The following is an 18,048-nucleotide window of genomic DNA, read 5'->3' on the forward strand; positions in this document are numbered from 1 at the left end:
AATGGTTGTGAGCATTTGAAGCAGAACTTTTAATACTGGATTAAGGGTAGTTGAACTGAAGGAATGTACATTGTTGTACACATATGTGTGGGAATTCCAAATTTTGTATGGACGGATGAGTATGGCCTTTCGTGTTGTAATATCACATTATGCATATTTTCCCATCGTAAAATCATGAAAGCCATTAATTGTCTTATGTGAATGGATTGCTAGGACAATAAGTGGAACGTCGCCCGACTGCCGCCAGATCAGACGGGTTGAAGTTTACCTTTAAAACGCACTAACTCGTAGATAGCCAGATCAATCTGTCGACCGGCGATTTGAGAGGAGGGCGCCCTATACGTACCCCCGGAAACGGCGTCTTTATATAGTTGCTGGGGTGCAGCGCGTCAATCACAATTATGCGTCATCATTGGTTCACTAAGATGGATTTCAACTTCCTCCAGGACTTTCTGAGACGCCCGTACTTTCCTCTACTGTTCATCGTCAAGTGCTCTTTGCGTTTTGTTTCAAAGGGTAAGGTGTAGACATCACTAGAGAAGCCTCTCAGGTGTCGATGGAGATGCGTCCAATCCCTGTAGAGTGTCATGCCCTGACCTTCGTTTTGCATCGTGTTTTAAGGAGCTAGGTCTCGCAAGGGAGCGTCTCTGGAATACAGGCCTTGCCTGAAAGGCTCACTCATGGTAATTGAAGAAGCATCTTTCTTTGTTGTCTAAAAAAGGATATTGATTGGTGGTGAATATTCGTTTGAAAACAGAGGTGTGTAACGTGAGACTGTGTCTGGCTGTCCCCAATACTTCGTTTCCGGTCAATTCTGCAACTTCAAACAGCAAAGGTTAGATTCGCACGAATTTTGTCATGATTTCATTTTCATCTTCTCTCTTTGTAGGGAGAAAGGAAATTGTGTGTGTAAATTGGTAGGTTCAAATGTCACTTTGCCATCAGTGAGATTGCCTCCTACAGTGTACTCTAGTGTACCGTTACGGTCTTGAATGAAGTGCTCTAACACACTTCAATGCCCTGATCCAATATGGATTATTGTGCCAACGATTATTATTATTATTAATTTAATTATTTGATTGTAGTCGTCACTCAAAAGCTCCATCATCGCTCTTCAGCTGTCTTTTCTCTACGCGCGCCTTTGTGTAAAACAAAACCTTATTAAAATCGGTTTACCATCTATCTGTCTGTCCGTCACACGCATTTTTCTCCGAGACGGTTACAGCGATTGACAGCAAATTTGACAGAAAAACGGAACTGTGAACGTTCACGGATACAGTGAGTCACATCCTTTTACGTCGAATTTAAGGGGGGCTGCAAAAGGCGGGTGTAAATGTGGGGTATCAAATCAAAGATCTGGATCAGTGCTTTCTGAAGTCGCTCTTACTTTTGACATTTGTTGGAAAGGTGGAGAGTGCGGGGGATCGAAATTGATCATTTCTTTAACGGGTCCATTCTCAGAAACTAACCGACAGACCGACTTTCAAGTAAAGTTAATAATAATGTAGGCTATAGCATAAAGCATGAGCCTACCAAGTTTGGATGGGCATATGGCTACTGCAATCCAGTTGTTGTCATTACACAATTTCTAAATCTACTGGCGATCGTGAAGTGGTCAATCTGATTGCTTGTACGAAGTCAATTGACCTAATGGCAAGCTCTGTGTTCGATGTCACCCATGACGAGGCGGTGGAAGCTGCAGACATCCACAAACCTCCCACCATTATCGATACAGTCACCAACACCGTGTTTTCCCATCATATGCCTGAGCAAGCAGTTGTCAGATCCCACTTTGGTATTCAGATTATCCATCACGATCACGTCACCTTCAGCAAGCCTCTCCTTAACTGCGTGTAATTATTGATAGAAAACATCTCTCTCCACTATATCTCCGTTGGTACATAGGACTGTACAATTGTGATGCTCCTTAACTTTGACCGGAATCTGACAGTCAGAATCCTGTCAGAAATCGACTCCCAGGTCTTGCGGTAGCCCTCAGAAACAATTCGACACAGGATTCGCGCCTGCTATCAGCATATAAAAGTACATTACCATAAACGTGGCAAGAGGCCACTGGGGTTGTGCCCAGCTTACACCGCCGGAATTACCGCTGGAGTTGGGAAAAAGCTAGCAATCTGAGTAGCCTCGACACCGCTTTTGAGGAGTGTGCTCGTCTTTATGCAGATTTCAGATAATTCTTCTATCATCCATTTGCACTACATGGCCTGTCCACCGGAATTTTTGACTTTTCATATGGATCGCGACTGTCCTGTAAAATACACAACGTACTATTCTACGGAGAAGTGTAAAAAAAATAATGATGTCATCGCAATATCTATTCAAATAAAGTTAATAATGTTACATTACTATACTTTGTAAAATTGTCTGGAAAGCAGCTTGTTCTCTTTCCACCGTGAAAAGCCGTAAAAGCACCCTTAGCGATGGCGAATCAGTCTACGCCGATGGTTCCGTGTCCATGGTGGAACTTGGCTTTGGGTATGCTGCCAAAAACTTTGAAAAGAAAACCGCCTATCTCAAGAGCTAGTATCAGAAGACCAGCCACAGTTTGGGAATGATTGCAGACACCGTTATTACCAGTAAGCGAGAGGAAAAAGACGGGGCGGAGTGCCAGTCTAATGATTGTGAATAACGTTGTGAAACCGGGTAACCTCATCACAACGCCCGTTCAACAGCGCAGATTCATCGAAGTTCTCAGTGAGGTGAACATTATGGAAAACTGTCGCCGGAGGAGTGGAACAGTGTGAAAGTAAAGCTGTCATCGAGTATAACCTTGACAGTGTGTCGGGCCAGGAAACCCCATATTTTGACTCCTTCCCCACCAAATCGAACGAGGAACAAAAAACCCGCTTTAGCTATTACAACTCATACGTTTCACCTGTTTGACGAGGGTTATGTCCTATATTATCGCCTAAACTAATACCAAATTTTGTACTTCTAAGATAAACAAATGGTAATATACTATAATTAACTTTATTTGTGGAGATATCAGAACGAGATGTTTTTTTAAGCTTAGATTTTGTAGAGATGTGATTTTTTCAGTTTTTTTGGTTGAATAGGTTCTCAGAGTCCTCACTCCCCTATGTTTCACCTAATGCCAGAAATGAAACCAGAAAAGTACTAATCAAGACCTTTCATTTGATATCCCACAAACCGCACCAAACCGTCAATATGCTCTGCGGGCAGTGGTATTTGAAGAACCACTCTCGGATTTTACTCACTCCAATCCTCGGTTGGCTTCATTTTCTAAGCGAACACTATCTTATATGGGTGTAAGCCAAGATCCGAATTCGCCAGGTGGCAATTCTAGACAGACCCGATCCTTGCGAACGACGTGGAATGGGCACAATATTATCTTCACTTCGGCCGGTTATATCTGGATATTCGATTCGATATCGGGCAAAGAATATTCACTTTGAGGTTTTTCAATTATGCTACAAATAGCTTGTTCAGGCGGTGGTCCATAAGGATCACATTTTGCATGAAAGGGTCTTTTAGTAGCGACAAACTTTCTCGAATTTTTTGGTAAAATAACTGAACTATTTCCAAACATTGAGGTAATGTAAACTAATGCATGGTTTAATTGCATACCTTACACAAATAAACACAAATTAAAGAAGTTTGCAACCAAGATCCAAAATCCTATCGTCCCTATTAGCAGACACTGTATGTATATAAAAAAGTGTCGTCCGGATGGCAAGGTTTCGGCTGAATTACAGTAAAATATTGAAGATTAGTAAGAATCTGGACACTGAACCCATCATTTCGTAATCGGATGCTTCCTGAATAGAAGGGATTTCTTTTCTCGAAGGAAGGAATCAGTTTCCTGGTCCAACCGATATTATACCAGATACGCTGTCAGGCAGGGGAGACCTACCGAAGTTGTACAGCAGCCGGGCAGACAGGACCGCATATGGGCAGACAGGGCCTTGATTCCCGAAGAAAAAGCTCTTTGTGTTAAAAGTCCAAGAGCGTGTCCCATACATCCATTCAAGGGCGATTTTGGAAAAATAGGCGCTTTGCAACTTTCAACACGCCCTATCTCAACGGAAACTGTAAACAAAATAATTAGCACGATTGAACGGAGATTGTATCGTAAGCAATAAACCTTAGTTGGGCACAGAAGGTGGTCGAAGGGTAGTACAGGTTTCAGGGAGAAACGTAGATTGGTATCCACTACCAAACTCTATTTATACCTCCACGTGGTGACTGCTGGTAATTCTTTCTTAACGAAAACTGGCAGATAGAGAGGGATAAAGGCGAGTCTCTAAAACGGGACAATTGTACCAACTGGTCCTCTAGGTTGGGTAAGGTTGACGATCCTACACGGAAAACAATTTGTTACAAGGAGCCTCGGACTGCACGGATGTTACAATGACAAACCCGGCAACGACAACGGAATAACGATTTGTGCATTTTCTCATGGAACGTGTGTTCCCTGTATAGACTGAATGATGCCCAGAAGCTAGCCGATATACCGTCCCTATACAGGGCTGATGTAACCGCGTTACTAGAAATGCGTTCACCAGGGACCGGTTTCCTGAAGAAGAGCCACTACACCATATATTATTGCAGCCATCGTAAACCATGTGCTCGGAGTAGGTTTCTTAGACAGCCGACAAATGAAACCTGTTGTTACTGTTGAAAAAATAAGCGGAAGGCACTCTGCACTTGCGAGAATAATTTAGTAATATAAGCCTCATTAACGTTCACCCCCCTAATATGAGGCACTAGAACTGGCTGCCCCAGGTATGATATCAAAATCATAGTTGCAGATTTTAACAGCCAAGTAGGGACAGTGCTCATATTGAGGCGATACATTGGCTGGTTTAGATAAGGATACGAATGATAATGAACTGCGAACTATTCAATTAGCAGTGTCGCACGACATAGTTGCTGGGGGATACCTGGTTATCGTGGAAAGCGGTCCACAAACATACGTGGGCCTCTTGAGACGGGACCACTTTCAACCAAATTGACCTCACACTGATTGAATGCCGCCACCTTTTACCCTTGCTGAACGTCAGAAATTTTAGGGGGGCCAATATAGACTCGGATCACTATCTGGTTGGTATGGTGCTCCCAGCTCGAGGCTGGCCGAGACTAATGTATGAGGCCAGATGAAAGCAGCAGGATCAATCCATCGAGACCGTTCGACATCAACTACTGTTTAAGGTAAAGAGATGCCTTATCGTCCACTCTTTCTAATCTGGCCCTGGAAAAATGATCCGCGATGCTGAGGTAAATGCGAGAAGCATCATCCTCTTTTAGTCCACCCAACTACTAGCCTCTGTTCACCATATTAATATCATGGGAAGAACGACCTGAGACGTACAAACTCCTTTCATTCGGATCGAGCAGGCGGCGCGATATCTTGGGCTACGCATTAATGAAAGCAAGACGAAACTTTGGGTCCGTTGATAATTTCTCCTATCTAGAATCAAAAATCACAGGCGATAACAGCTATGACCATGAAAGCCGCGCACGGTTTTTGGTAGCCAACAGAGCCTATTTCAGCTTACAACAGCTGTTCCGCTCAAAACATTTCACCATAGGGCCAAAGCTCTTACTGTACAAGACAACGATCTTGTCAGTACTCATATGTTCCTCGAGGACTTGACTTCTTAGCAAGAAAAATTGCGAATCCTTGTCCCCATTGGAGAGAAGAATCCTCCGAATAGTTTTTGACTGCCTACATGAGGGTGGACGATTTCGTAGCCTACATAACGCAGAAATGTATGAGGGATGCCATGACCGTCTGGTTATGTATAAAATCCGACTCAATAGGCTGCGGTGGGTGGGTCACCTAACCCGTATAGAAGAAGATGATCCAGCCCAGAAAGTCTATAAGGACAATATCTATGGTAGAAAGCGAAGACGAGGCAGACCCTGCTGAGATGGAGCGATGGCGTAGGCCAGGACGCGAGACAGCTTTTAGGGATATCGAATTGGGAGACCTCGGCACAAAACGGCAAGCAATACACTTTAGTTGGGCACAGAAAGAACATTCACTAATGTCATAACCAAAGCTAACTAAAGGACTCTAGCTAGAATAGGGTTAGGATTATGCTAACAACGAAGAAAATCCAATCAAATTTTGGAGCAGAGAGAGATTCCAGTGTGATGCCATTTCGCTGGCTCTGTGGTTGATAGTCTTGAAGGAAATCCTTAGAAAACTCGACAGATTTGAATAAATGTCGTAGCGTATGTCAAGAAAGGGATGATATTAGTATCAGCAATGTCTCCTGCCGTTATCAGCGAGATTTCGGAGGTCTTTCAAAATCATATTCTAATTAAAATAACTAAATTAAGTACGTACCGAATACAATTTGTTTCTTCATGAGTAGGATTTCAGCAGCAAAGTTCGACTGATTTGGACGTGTGAATCATAAATCTGAAAAGATAAAAATAAATCGGTTACTATTTTGAGAAAATAGATTGATTTCAAAATTTTCGAGACGATAGATGATAACGCTAAGGATCATTTGCAATTGCGAGGTACTGCTACACCCTGCTGGGGGCAACATAGTTAGGAAGGTAATCATTGAATGTTACCCAGTGATTATACATATAAGATATAAACGTAACTTCGGAACTTTGCAAAGCCATAAATAGGAACATAGAGGAAGTTTTTCTTTTTGGAAGAAAGAGCTACCCCCTTGACGCTTCAGGTATAAAATCTTTTGTGTTTCCTTATGTGAGGAGTATAACGGAGCTCTCCATTGGCTGATAGCATTGATTCGAGATATGTAAATCGCTCAGTTCTGTTAGTGGCACTGACCTGCCCAGAACTGAGCGATTTAAATACCTCGAGTTAATGCTATCAGCCAATGGAGAACTGCTGACACAGGTTGACGCTTCTATTGACTGCGACCATGGAAGGTTCAGAAAAGTTGAAGCTATTCATCATAGGAAAAGCCGCAAGGCCTAGGTGTTTTGAAGGCATCCAGTTATTCCCAACAACTTACCGGTCGAACCGGAAAATCAAACTAATGATGATGGAGATTGGAAACTACACCTTGTAACGCTGAAGGAAGTCTGTACATCCCTGGAAAAGCCCCCTCCCCTGGTATGGTACCTTTGCAGGAAAACATCTTAGTATATATGTCTGTATCCATATGTAGGTTTTTTTCTTTGTAGGCGGTAGTTGAACCCGAATTATTTGACGCCTTTTACTCTGACGAAAGTTGTAGATATCGCAAGACTTGGTAGCCTGCAGCAGACAAAAATCACAGACTTTTTTCAATAAAACATAGTTGCATATGTAAACATTCTTACAATTTTTAAATACATATTTCATACATTTCATGTTACTTTTTTCTACGATTCTCGGTAATTCGGCCTTTTTTCCATCTCCCATTAATTCCAACCTTTCGGTAATTTGACACTTTTGCTAAATGGAAGTTTTTTGATGGTCCCGTGAACTTTGAATTATCAAGAGTCGACTGTACCCTATTTTTGGACGGTGGAGCAGTTGGTTTTCCAAATAAAGTATTTATAATAAATATATATTTATATCTACTTATTCAATTTTTTTTCTTTTCAATCTAGTAGTGAATTGTTATTTTCGGACTCCATTGACAGACCCCATCCAGTAGTTGAGCATGAAACAATTTCCCAATAAAAAATTAACTGATCTGCCTATCTGACGTAACCTTCAGAACCCGACCGTCATCTATGTCATTCAGTCAATTAAAAAACTTTTCCGGTTGCTTTTAATTGATTTGCCCTTTTATCAAAACATAACAATTCACATTTCTGATCTAAAACCTTCGTTACTATCCTAGTGAATTTCCAATTAGCGGCCATTCACAAAACGTCGAATCCTTATCAATTCAACATTACGCATAAAGACCACGCAGACGTTGAAAGAGATTGACCTAGACTACTCAGTGGCTAACGTCGAGCAATGCCAAGTCCTACTCACCGACATTCGATCAAATCGAAGTGGAGACATAGGGCTTTCATGTCTCCCCTTACCCTTATTTTTACCTTCTTTACTACTCCCCAGTCATTCAGGACTCCCATTTACATGACAAACAGCTTTTCAAAATTCTATTTTAGTTCGCTCTGAAGAAAATGGAGACAAAAAATCAAATACAACAAACAAAGGAACAATTTAATTATTGCACATCTCATGTCATTTGTATGCAAATTGCTAAAGGAATTGGAGAGGTTAGCCGGGGGGTGGTGAAATGGAAAATGGAGGAAAGGATGATTCAATGGCGCAATTCGTGTCCTTGCATCGCACTGATTGAGGGTTCCCCGCTGTGTTGCTGAATTTGCCTTCCTACAATATTTCCATTCCTGTGGTGCAGCCAAGATAAACGTTATCTCGGGGTGCCGGAATTTTTCATAAAAGGCTCAACTGTGATGCATGAATTAAAGAATGTGAGGATAACGGCGGAACTGAGAATAATGGTGGCCGGAAATTCGACTATTGACTCTGTTATGATTGATGCGTTTTGGAAACCTAAAATTGTTTTGCACCTTCGTTGTGCAATTTAGTTTTTTTTTAAATTTTATCTGAATGTGGAGAGATTGTCGGCTATCTAGTCGAAAGAGAGAGAGAGAGAGACCGCCTATTCAGTCAAGAAATTGTAGCCTGTTCAATCAAGCTACGTCATAAACAAGTATAAATCGCAAGTTAACTTCGACTGCTAGGAGGCGACGCAGGACCTCTTTGTCTGCCGTAATCAGCGTACCAAATCGCAACGCAATTCTATGTAGAGAAGAAAGACGACTAACGGTCTCGTCCAGGGCGGAGGTAACTCATCACACGCTGCCTCACCTCGGCCCTGAGAGCAGCGTGACCGAAAGTGGGAACAAGCGGAAAATGGTCCTTTTTATATTATGACAAAACACGACAAGGATGCGCATTATATCCAAATTTATACCGCCAATAGTTTGGGCCTAACCTAGCCCAAAGCTATATTTTTGTTTGGGATATGAAGGATCCTAAGTCCACATCCACTTGATGTTGGACCGAACTGCTTTCAATCACGCTGCTCCCAGGGCAGAGGTGAGGCAGCATCTGATGAGTTGCCTCTACCCTGGACTCCTGAAACACTAGAGGGTCAAAGGAGGAAGGAGGTCACGTCGGGAGTAGCAGAGGGATCCATCCTAGGGCCGGACCCCTGGAACGCTATCTATGATAGTCTACTTAAATTCGACATGCCAGAAGAGTCACGCCGGGTTGGCTATGCAGATGATGTCGCGGCGTTTGTTACTCGACGCACTGTCGAGCAGGCGCAAAGCAGACTCGGCATATTGATGCGACAGGTAAGCGGATGGATGACTACTCATGGTTTCAACCTTGCACTAGAAAAACCGAAGTAGTCATCCTGACTAAAAAGAGAAATATCGTTCGGCGAGTCGATAATCGAGTCGAAACCAGCTATAAAGTAGTTCGAACAAGGCTGCAGTTGGAATTTCGGCAAACATTGGGCGTCTTACATTCAGCAGGCGACGTCTGCTGATGACTTCAACGCAGTTTGGCCTGTTCTACGGCGCAGAGGTATGGGCTGACGCTCTTGGCAAGGAGGTATATCGTAAACGTCTCGCGCAAGTACAGAGACGGGGAGCTTGCGGGTGACGTCTCCGTACCGCACTGTCTCTGAACCGACCGTGAGCCATATACAAGCGCAATGGAGGTGAGCCAAGGGAGTTTGTTGCTCGTGAAGAACGGCAACGCACTCTAGACGAGTGGCAGCTCTCTTGGTAAAATGAAAATAGAGGCAGATGGACTGCGCAACTCATTGGAAACTTAGGTGCGTGGCTGAATCGGAAACATGGTAAAACTGATTATTTCCTTACCCAATTTTTAAGTGGGCATGGAGATTTTCAGTCTTACTTGCACAAGATTGGAAAGGCGCGATCTCCGGATTGTGTGTTTTGCAATGGAGTTGCGGACTACGCCCACCACATTTTTTTTTTTTGTGGAAGGTGGGATAGGATTCGTCAGCAGCTCTATATAAACACAGGGGATCTCTCTCCAGACAACATTTTCGAAGAGATGCTGAGGAGTGCTGACAGGTAGAGCCGTGTTACTCATTACGTTCGGGTCCTTTTCATTGCTAAGAAGATAGAGCTCGACCGATGGAGGAGCCGGATGGCACGGGGTTCCTTGAACTGATAGTTCCCTTCCTCCTCTCCCCTCCCGTTGGTGAAAGGAATTCCTTGATTTGAAGGCTCCGCAAGGCCGGAGAGTTCGAAGACTAGCCCGAAGTAATGTGATAAACAGTTCCAGGCTAGCTCTCTGACGATGGGGATGAAAAAAAACCTGGATGAAACCGTTACTCGTCTTTCTTTTGTATACTTGGGTACTATGCCCCAAACGTCGTGGCCGAGAACTATAAAACGTGAGAGTAAGCTGCTCTCCATTTGGTCCGGTCCAACATCAAGTGGACGTGAACTTAATATCCCTGATATCTCAAACAAAAGTCTATATAGAGGTTTTTCAAATTGAAGGACGCAGTTGTACTTTCATGACGAATAGAAGTGCATCTTTCAGGAGCTCAAAAACCGAGCTCAGTCCCTAGCGCGAGGAGATATACGATATATTAATCACAGACACACACAGCACAGCAGACTAGCTGAAGACAATAGTTTGATGTGACGGAGAAAATGCGATCGTTTGGACTGTAATAATTTTGCTACAGTATTTATGCCAGAATGAACAAATGAACGAAATACTCTTGGGTTAGGATGTACCACCAAGCCCTGAAGATAACTACAAATCTAGACCATCGTCCTGTATGTAGGCAGCGTTTCGCTACGAATTCAAAAATAGTTGTGCAATCGCCGAAAGATCATTTTGTTAAAGTACCGAAAGGACTTCAGTCATGAAAACTGGTGTTAAAACACTAACTCAGTCAACCCCGGCGACAACGATCACTTGAAAAATCGAATATGAAGAGCACATTATCCCTGCATATTTCTAATCTGACGGAGAATATGTTACCAATGAATAGAAATTCTGTGGAAATAGGATAATATAAGAATCTGCTTTGTTTTTCATCTCGAGCCCGGATTTTCTATTTATGCTCCTGATACAGAGCTATACTTACTTATTGAGGGCCCCTTTATTGGGAAAAACTATCCAATTAGTTTTGTGTCGCGAATCTAGCAAACACATTGGACAACTTAAATAGGATATACGCTTTTGGGAAAACCTTACCGGACGAATTTAAGGAAATTTAAAACGATAAGATGTTAATATACTTTCATGTGAATGCTCCGTTTCCCAGATCTCTGTAAAAGAGAGGGTGTACTATCTGGATGAAGAGTTCCTTAAGGGGAAAGAAGGTTTTACTGGATGCGATACATCCTCGTGCATGCAAAACTTACTTTACTTTTATTGGGAGATTTTAGAAGACAACTTCAGGAGCCACAATGACTAACCCGCTTTCTTCCCTACTTAGTGAAGCATTTATAAGAAAAACGGAAGGGAAGATGGAAGGAAAAAAATAAGATAAGATACGTAGATGTTGTCCTCATCGCAGTCAAGAGTCAAGACGCAAACTCCGCTTTGGCAGGTCTCAGAAATCTCCATAAATAGTCACCTTGCTAATCGAGACGGAAGTAGACTGCAGATTTCCCTTCATAGAGGTTGAAATAATGGACAAGGAGGAGAAGGTATAGTTTGACATCTACGAAAAAACCACCATACTAATAACTTCCAACCATGCTTGGAGATTAAAGATGCTCCATTTAAACTCAGTGACTTATCGAATGTACTTGATCCGGCTAAATAAGAAAAACTCTCAAAAAGGAAAATGAAACGTTCTGAGCACTGCGAACATAAAACGGTACAACGCAATAACAGTAGAACATCTGATGAGACGAACAGGAAGGATGGCACTAACGCACTTAAGCATGCGACAGGAAGGGCTGGAAAAGAGCAAGAGTTGTATCTTCATCTATTCAAGGGCACCATCCAGCATTGACAAACTAATGAAGAAAACGAACGTTGCGTTGACACTCATAAACGAAAACCAAAAGGAGGTTCTCCAAAGGCTGTCTGTAGCAGAACGAAGAGTGGGATCTACAAACTTGATTGTTCAGAATGCGATCAGATCTACGCCGAAAAAATGAAAAGACTAGTGTATATGGTTGCCAATCGCTTCTTTGTGTGGTATAGAACGTCAACTACACCTACGCGCTATCGTTCGCGATTACCTGAAATGCGCTATAACTCCCCCCACGATTTCCGGTGACATCTGCACTCCTTCTCTCGCCCTTGGAGCGACCCAGTCGTCGGTCATTTTGGGATAGTGGAATGCAATTATCGCCCCTCCTTAATGTATGGCGTATTCACTGCCACTTCCATTTCGCGAACACATCGCGTACGAGCGCCAGGCCTGTGCGCCGACCAAGTTATTCGTTTGTGATAGTATCAGGTCAGCGTACTCCGATAATATTACGCAGATAGGTGTTGACGAAGGCTTGGAGCTTTTGAGTAATATTCGCGTTCGCTTTCCAGGTGCTACTTCTGTATAGCAACACAGAAAGAACACTAGCACAGAAAGCCTCAACTTGATCTTGGTATTGAGATAACTGCATTTCTAGATTTTAGGCAGGACAGCGAAAGCCGATCTAACACTGTTAATGCGTCGGGCAACATCCAGTTCGGTGCCACCGTGGACACAAACTACGCTTCCTAGATATATTAATTGATCGACGCCTTCGATGCTCTGCTCATTAATGTAGATTGAAATCCAGAGCCATTTGACCAAGGGTTCATGACGCGGTGAGAGCAATGAAAGAGCAAACAAATGTCCTCAGCGTAGTGGAGGTGTTTGAAGAAAGATGTCATCGTTCATTGAATTCCTCCACGTCTTCCGGACAAGGCAGCATGAAGAACGTCATCGACAACAAGAAGAAATAATAACCCTGAAAATCCTCCGATATTTGACCTTGGTGCAGTATGTGACAATTTGCACCATCATATTCCGCTCTGATAATGGCTGTTAGTTTCTCCGAAAGGCTCCTCCTGCGTACAGCAGATACATTCCTTGATCACGCTATCGAAAGCTTTCTCGAAATCGATGAAGAGCAGGTGCAGCGATGATCCGGAACGGAAACCAGCCTGCTTTCTATTGGTCAAGTTTTCGAGATGTTCTTTGATACGTTTCAGGATTATTTTAGCTATTATTTTTGAGATGGCAGGGAACACGTAAATATCACTCCAATTGTCACATTCAAAACAGGCCCCCTTACTTGGAATCTTGACGATCATCCCCTTCTTCCATGGTCTGGGAAAGATTTCCGTGCTAGTGAAAGCAGCAGATCTGCAGTAACTGTAGGTGCAGTGGTAAATAACTCTTCGGGAGACGGTCAAGCCTCTTTTTGAACAGTTCGTATCCGCATGTTACGTGACTAGTCATTTCATCCCCAAGAGGAGGGACCTCACCGGATGTGATTGGGTTTCACTACACTGAAATTTTAAATACGTTCGCTATTAGAATTTGAGCGCATCACGTCCGCCATCACTTGCAGCCGTCAATAGACCCTTCAACCCCTCTAAAGATTCCGCAATCAGCCTTGTCGCCTTATGAGACCTCTTCGGGACGTGACCGATGATCTGTGTAGCACCTGAGAAAAGAGCGCTTTCCAGAGTAAAAAAGCACATTACCGCAAGAGGGAAAGGAGTACTCTCCAGAGTACCATCATCTTATTTCGATTAGGCCCACAATGTTAAGCTTATATCATTGGAAATCCCGCCCGTTGGAGAAAGCGAGCATTCTGAGGTCGCTCGCTAGCGTTATCGAGGAGCGTACGCACATTCCAAAAACCCATCATAGTCCGTTTTTGATAGCCAAAAGTCGTAGCTGTGAAGTCAGTTCCACTCCAATGCGTTGTTGACGTTTCGGTAGCAATGAAGTTTCATTTGAGTAGAGACAGTTTGGAGAGGATTATACATATTGTCATTAACGGAATCAAATACTTTAGAGCAATTGGTATAAACGACGTGCGCCTTTTGCTGTGAATTAGCCAGTTAGCAAGGAAGTGAGTAAAGTAGAGAAAGTTAGAGGTGTGGTGATCGACCTCAGTAGTCAGCCAATTGTTGACCCTTGTACACAGGACTTTGGAGCAAAAGTAGAGGAGTGAAATAGGACGCTAGTTGACAACTGGAGTACGATCTTCGATTTTGAGAATAGAGATTTGTGTTGGAAATTATGTATAGAGGGAGAAGGATATATTGTTTACAATTAACTAGGAATGCATCCGGATGGCACAGTGGTCGAGCGTTAGACTCTCGTAGCGGAAGATCGCAGTTCAAATCTTACTGGCGGCATAGGGATTTATATTATGACTTGGGGGATTAGGGATACCAGTGGACTCAATTGTGAATGAGTATCTAAGGTAAATCAGGGTAATAATCCTAGGGACAATAAACCACAGAATCTGAACTTTTCGCAGCGAATGATTCGAAAGTTAAGAGGCTTGGACAAAAATTGTTGTCGGTAAATTTAGGCTTCCGGTCTATTATCGGTTTCGGATTTATCGGTCACTGGGAACGAATATCAATCACTATATTCGTAACCAGTATGCCGTCAATCTGACAAACGGTGAATTGTCTAAAGGATTACGGGCGGCTTATGGAACGTCAACAATTGTCACTATCTTTGGATAAACACGCTACCATAAGATGGTCAGATAATTCCCAGCGTTAACCTACTTGAGTCCTAGGGCTAAGCCCTACGCCTCTCGGTGCTGCATCATATTGTAACAACGGACCCACTCATCAGCAATTAATTAGCTGTGGCGAAGTTGGAGTTCAACATGCTTAAGATTCCGTCAAGCAGCCTTTTCCCTTGTTCCAAAAAAGGATGGCATGTTAATGCGATAAACGGCCCATAATCAAAATAGATGTGTTGCTGTATTCCACTAAGTCTCGGTTGTCGACAGTAGCATCATCAAAACAGGTATCATTACCTTGTTCGGTTTGTACGAGTTTTTAGTGATGACGTTCGAATTACGAAAACCCGCTCAATTCTTCTAGCAATTTATAGACGAAACATTAAGAGGAGTCAATGACATTTTGTACGGCGACCACAGCAGCATGAGCAGCACTTACGCATGCCGTACGAACGATTTAAAAGCCGTGGCCTCATGATTAATGTTGCGAAGTGCCCTTTAGATGTTTAGGTAGGAGTTCCTGGGTTGCACTTTTAACAAGGACGGAGTTGCATCACTGGCTTTGCTGTTAGAAGGGCTACGCAATTTTCGTCATCTAGTTCCGTTCAAGGAGCTCGAAGGTTCTTCGGAACACTGAACTATCAGAGCCGTTTCATTCCAAATGCTACAAGTTTGTAAGCCTCACTCAACGATATATGCTGCAGGCAGTCGAACATTGACAATGCGATGATCAATTACACTGACTCTACCATTCGATGAGAGTCGCTAGCGCCACATTGCTAGTCTACTGTGAGCTAAACAGACCTTCAGCACTGGTTACTAATGTGTCCAACGTAGCGGTTGCAGCCGTCCTCGAGCAGAGGCAAGGTATTCGTTGGTTATCGCTCACCTATTTTCAACGAAAAAATTCGAAAGCTGAGCGAAACTACAGCACGAACAGCGCTAGCTTTTCGCGACAGCACTTACTTAAAGGAACTCGGTTTATTATCAAAACGGATCACAAACCGCTGGTTTATGTTATGTGTTCTTTCAAAAGTCGTACAAATCAGCAGATTCGACATCTTAGTTATATTTCGTAATTCGGTGCGATACATTCCTTTCAGCATCCAGACCAGTCGTCCCTGACAACATGCGAAGGCGGGTTTTCAACGTTTTTCATCGGCGTACTCTGGAGCTTGTTCCAACTTCCGAGCAATTTCGAGGAGATTATTATGGCCTAGGCTGCATAGTGACGTTCGGTTGTGGTTACGCTGGTGCCTGCAGTAGCAGCCTTTGAAATTTGGAAAGCACTTTAAAGACGATATCTAACTGTTTCCGGTGGTTTTCGGTACTGCCTCACCAGGCTTGATAGGTTTTCATGTTGGCCTAAGGTCTGCCCGTTGAAGGATCAAACGGCGGATTCGATGGTTGAAGCGTCCTATTCAACTTGGATTTCTCGCTATGGTGAACTGGGCACTGTCACCACCTATCATGGCGCTCTATCATCCGGCCTGAAAGGGTCTCTAATGTGCCATGAAGACAAACCAAACTGAGTCCAGCTGCTGCTTACCGTGTTGATTAGCCTACGAAAGAGTGTTGAGGAAGGGCTGAGTCAAGAAGACTATACAGTAGCTAAGGGGCACGAAATTTCATTGTGCACCTTTCGGGTAGAGGCGAGGTGGGTAAGTGGTATTGATGTGTCGGTGTGTTGAAGTTGCCTAGTTGGTTTTCTTGTGTATGTTTCTTCATCTTACTCCAGCAGGAAACAGATGCATCCCACATGCACATTGATCGTGGGTGCATTTACTTATTTCCTCCTTACTTCCTAGAAGAGAAACATGGATTTATTGTTTGCTTCCACCACGCTTCCCATAGAGAAATTTTGAAGCATCATTCTCTTAATCATTCCATTAAAATCCGTTGCCATTAATCCCAAATGTATCTTTAAGGAAGTTTTGCCTTTGGTTCCCGCTGGGATGTGGGAAGCCATAAACAGGTGTGCAATATCTGTTGTTATGACAGATGTTTCCACGTGGTCGCAGCAACTCGCAGCCATGTGCTTGCAACCATATGGACGCACACCAATGCACTGCATCACGTACGGCGCACTAACACCAGTTTTATATGCGAAATTTTGCTCGCGCAATTCCCGTCGCGGTGGAATGTGTGCAAGACTTTTCAGTTTCCATAAAATTTTCAAAAATGTGCTGAGAGTTGAATCTCCTGTATATAGTCTTCTTGGCCTGCGTGCATCGCCCGCCGTGTTAGTATCGAAAAAAGTCATTATGTGGTAATTCGGCTACCATCAAAGCGCCACCGTTTAAACTGTAGGTTTACTCTCCATCATCTTTTCTCATCGTAATAGATGTCTCACTACGGAGGAAGTACTACATAGGCTGGGTGCTCATCGCTAGAACAGACACACCTAAAGAGCGGGCATAATGTAAATTCTACAGGATAGAATATTATCCGAAATGATACCAGCATCGACGCTACTCACACGCCCAGTCAGACAAGACTATGAAAATGAGAATGTCGTCATCGACAACCTGCTTACCTCTTTTACCGCAGTTGCACTAGCTAAAACTACCGATAATAGGCAGATATTGGTAGTCTCTGCCTAAGTAAAATGCAACTCTCCGACTAATCAACTGAGATTTATATCTCTGCCATGAGGTTTAAGTTATCTTAAACCTTATGGCAGATTTCCATTTAAAGTCAAAGTAACTTAATTTAACTAACTGCCGTACGAAATCCTGATACACTTGAAAGTCAGTTAAATTTGGAGCAGAAATCTGAAGCCAAAACTCCCATAAATATGGAAATAAATACTGAATTCAAAACATTAATCTCCCGGATTAACTGCCTGAGTACTCTAATCCAGGAAACGGTCGCAAAATTTCGCACTCGTACTTGGGCAGAGTAGTTTTCACTGCATGGCGAAGCCAACAATGCAACTGTCGCCCTCCTTAATGTGTGACCTACATCGTCGACAGGAGAAAGGCCTATGCGCCGACGAAGTTCTTTGTTTGAAATAGTATTAGGTCGGCATACCCCCTGTGTGGAGTCGCCAAATCTCCCATCAGGCGCGTCCCTTCGTGCGGATAAGGGAATGCTCGGCGAATGTGGCATGGACATGCACATGCACGCATCCGGAGATGTGCGTGTATGGGCATGTTTATGCGCAGGCCGGGTAGGTGGGAAGTAAACGCCCACCCGTGGATAAAAATTGGCTATGGGAAGGATACCCAGAAATAAAACCAAACATGGAGGAGCAGAAGAAGAATGAAGTTACGGTGCAGGGCTTCGGAAACCCAGTGCCGGCGGTTTTTGGGAGTGAGCAAGCGGGCTCCCGGCCGTCGATATCCAACGACCGCAGTGCCTCAGTAGTGGGAACCTTGGCTACTG

At 43.4% G+C, this 18,048-nt stretch overlaps 1 protein-coding gene across 22 annotated transcripts in view; it reads right to left on the reverse strand.

Moving 5' to 3' along the window:
- LOC119653390 (dystrobrevin beta) overlaps positions 1 to 18,048 on the reverse strand; it is a 232,389-nt gene that overhangs the window by 69,180 nt on the left and 145,161 nt on the right. For all 22 annotated transcript variants that reach the window (XR_005249688.1, XR_005249689.1, XR_005249690.1 and 19 more), the window contains exon 4: positions 6,338 to 6,412. The gene's annotated coding sequence lies outside the window, so the exon portion shown is untranslated. The remainder of the gene's footprint in view (positions 1 to 6,337; positions 6,413 to 18,048) is intronic.

The sequence above is a fragment of the Hermetia illucens genome, chromosome 4 (genome assembly GCF_905115235.1).
Source record: "Hermetia illucens chromosome 4, iHerIll2.2.curated.20191125, whole genome shotgun sequence".
Lineage (NCBI taxonomy): Eukaryota > Metazoa > Arthropoda > Insecta > Diptera > Stratiomyidae > Hermetia > Hermetia illucens.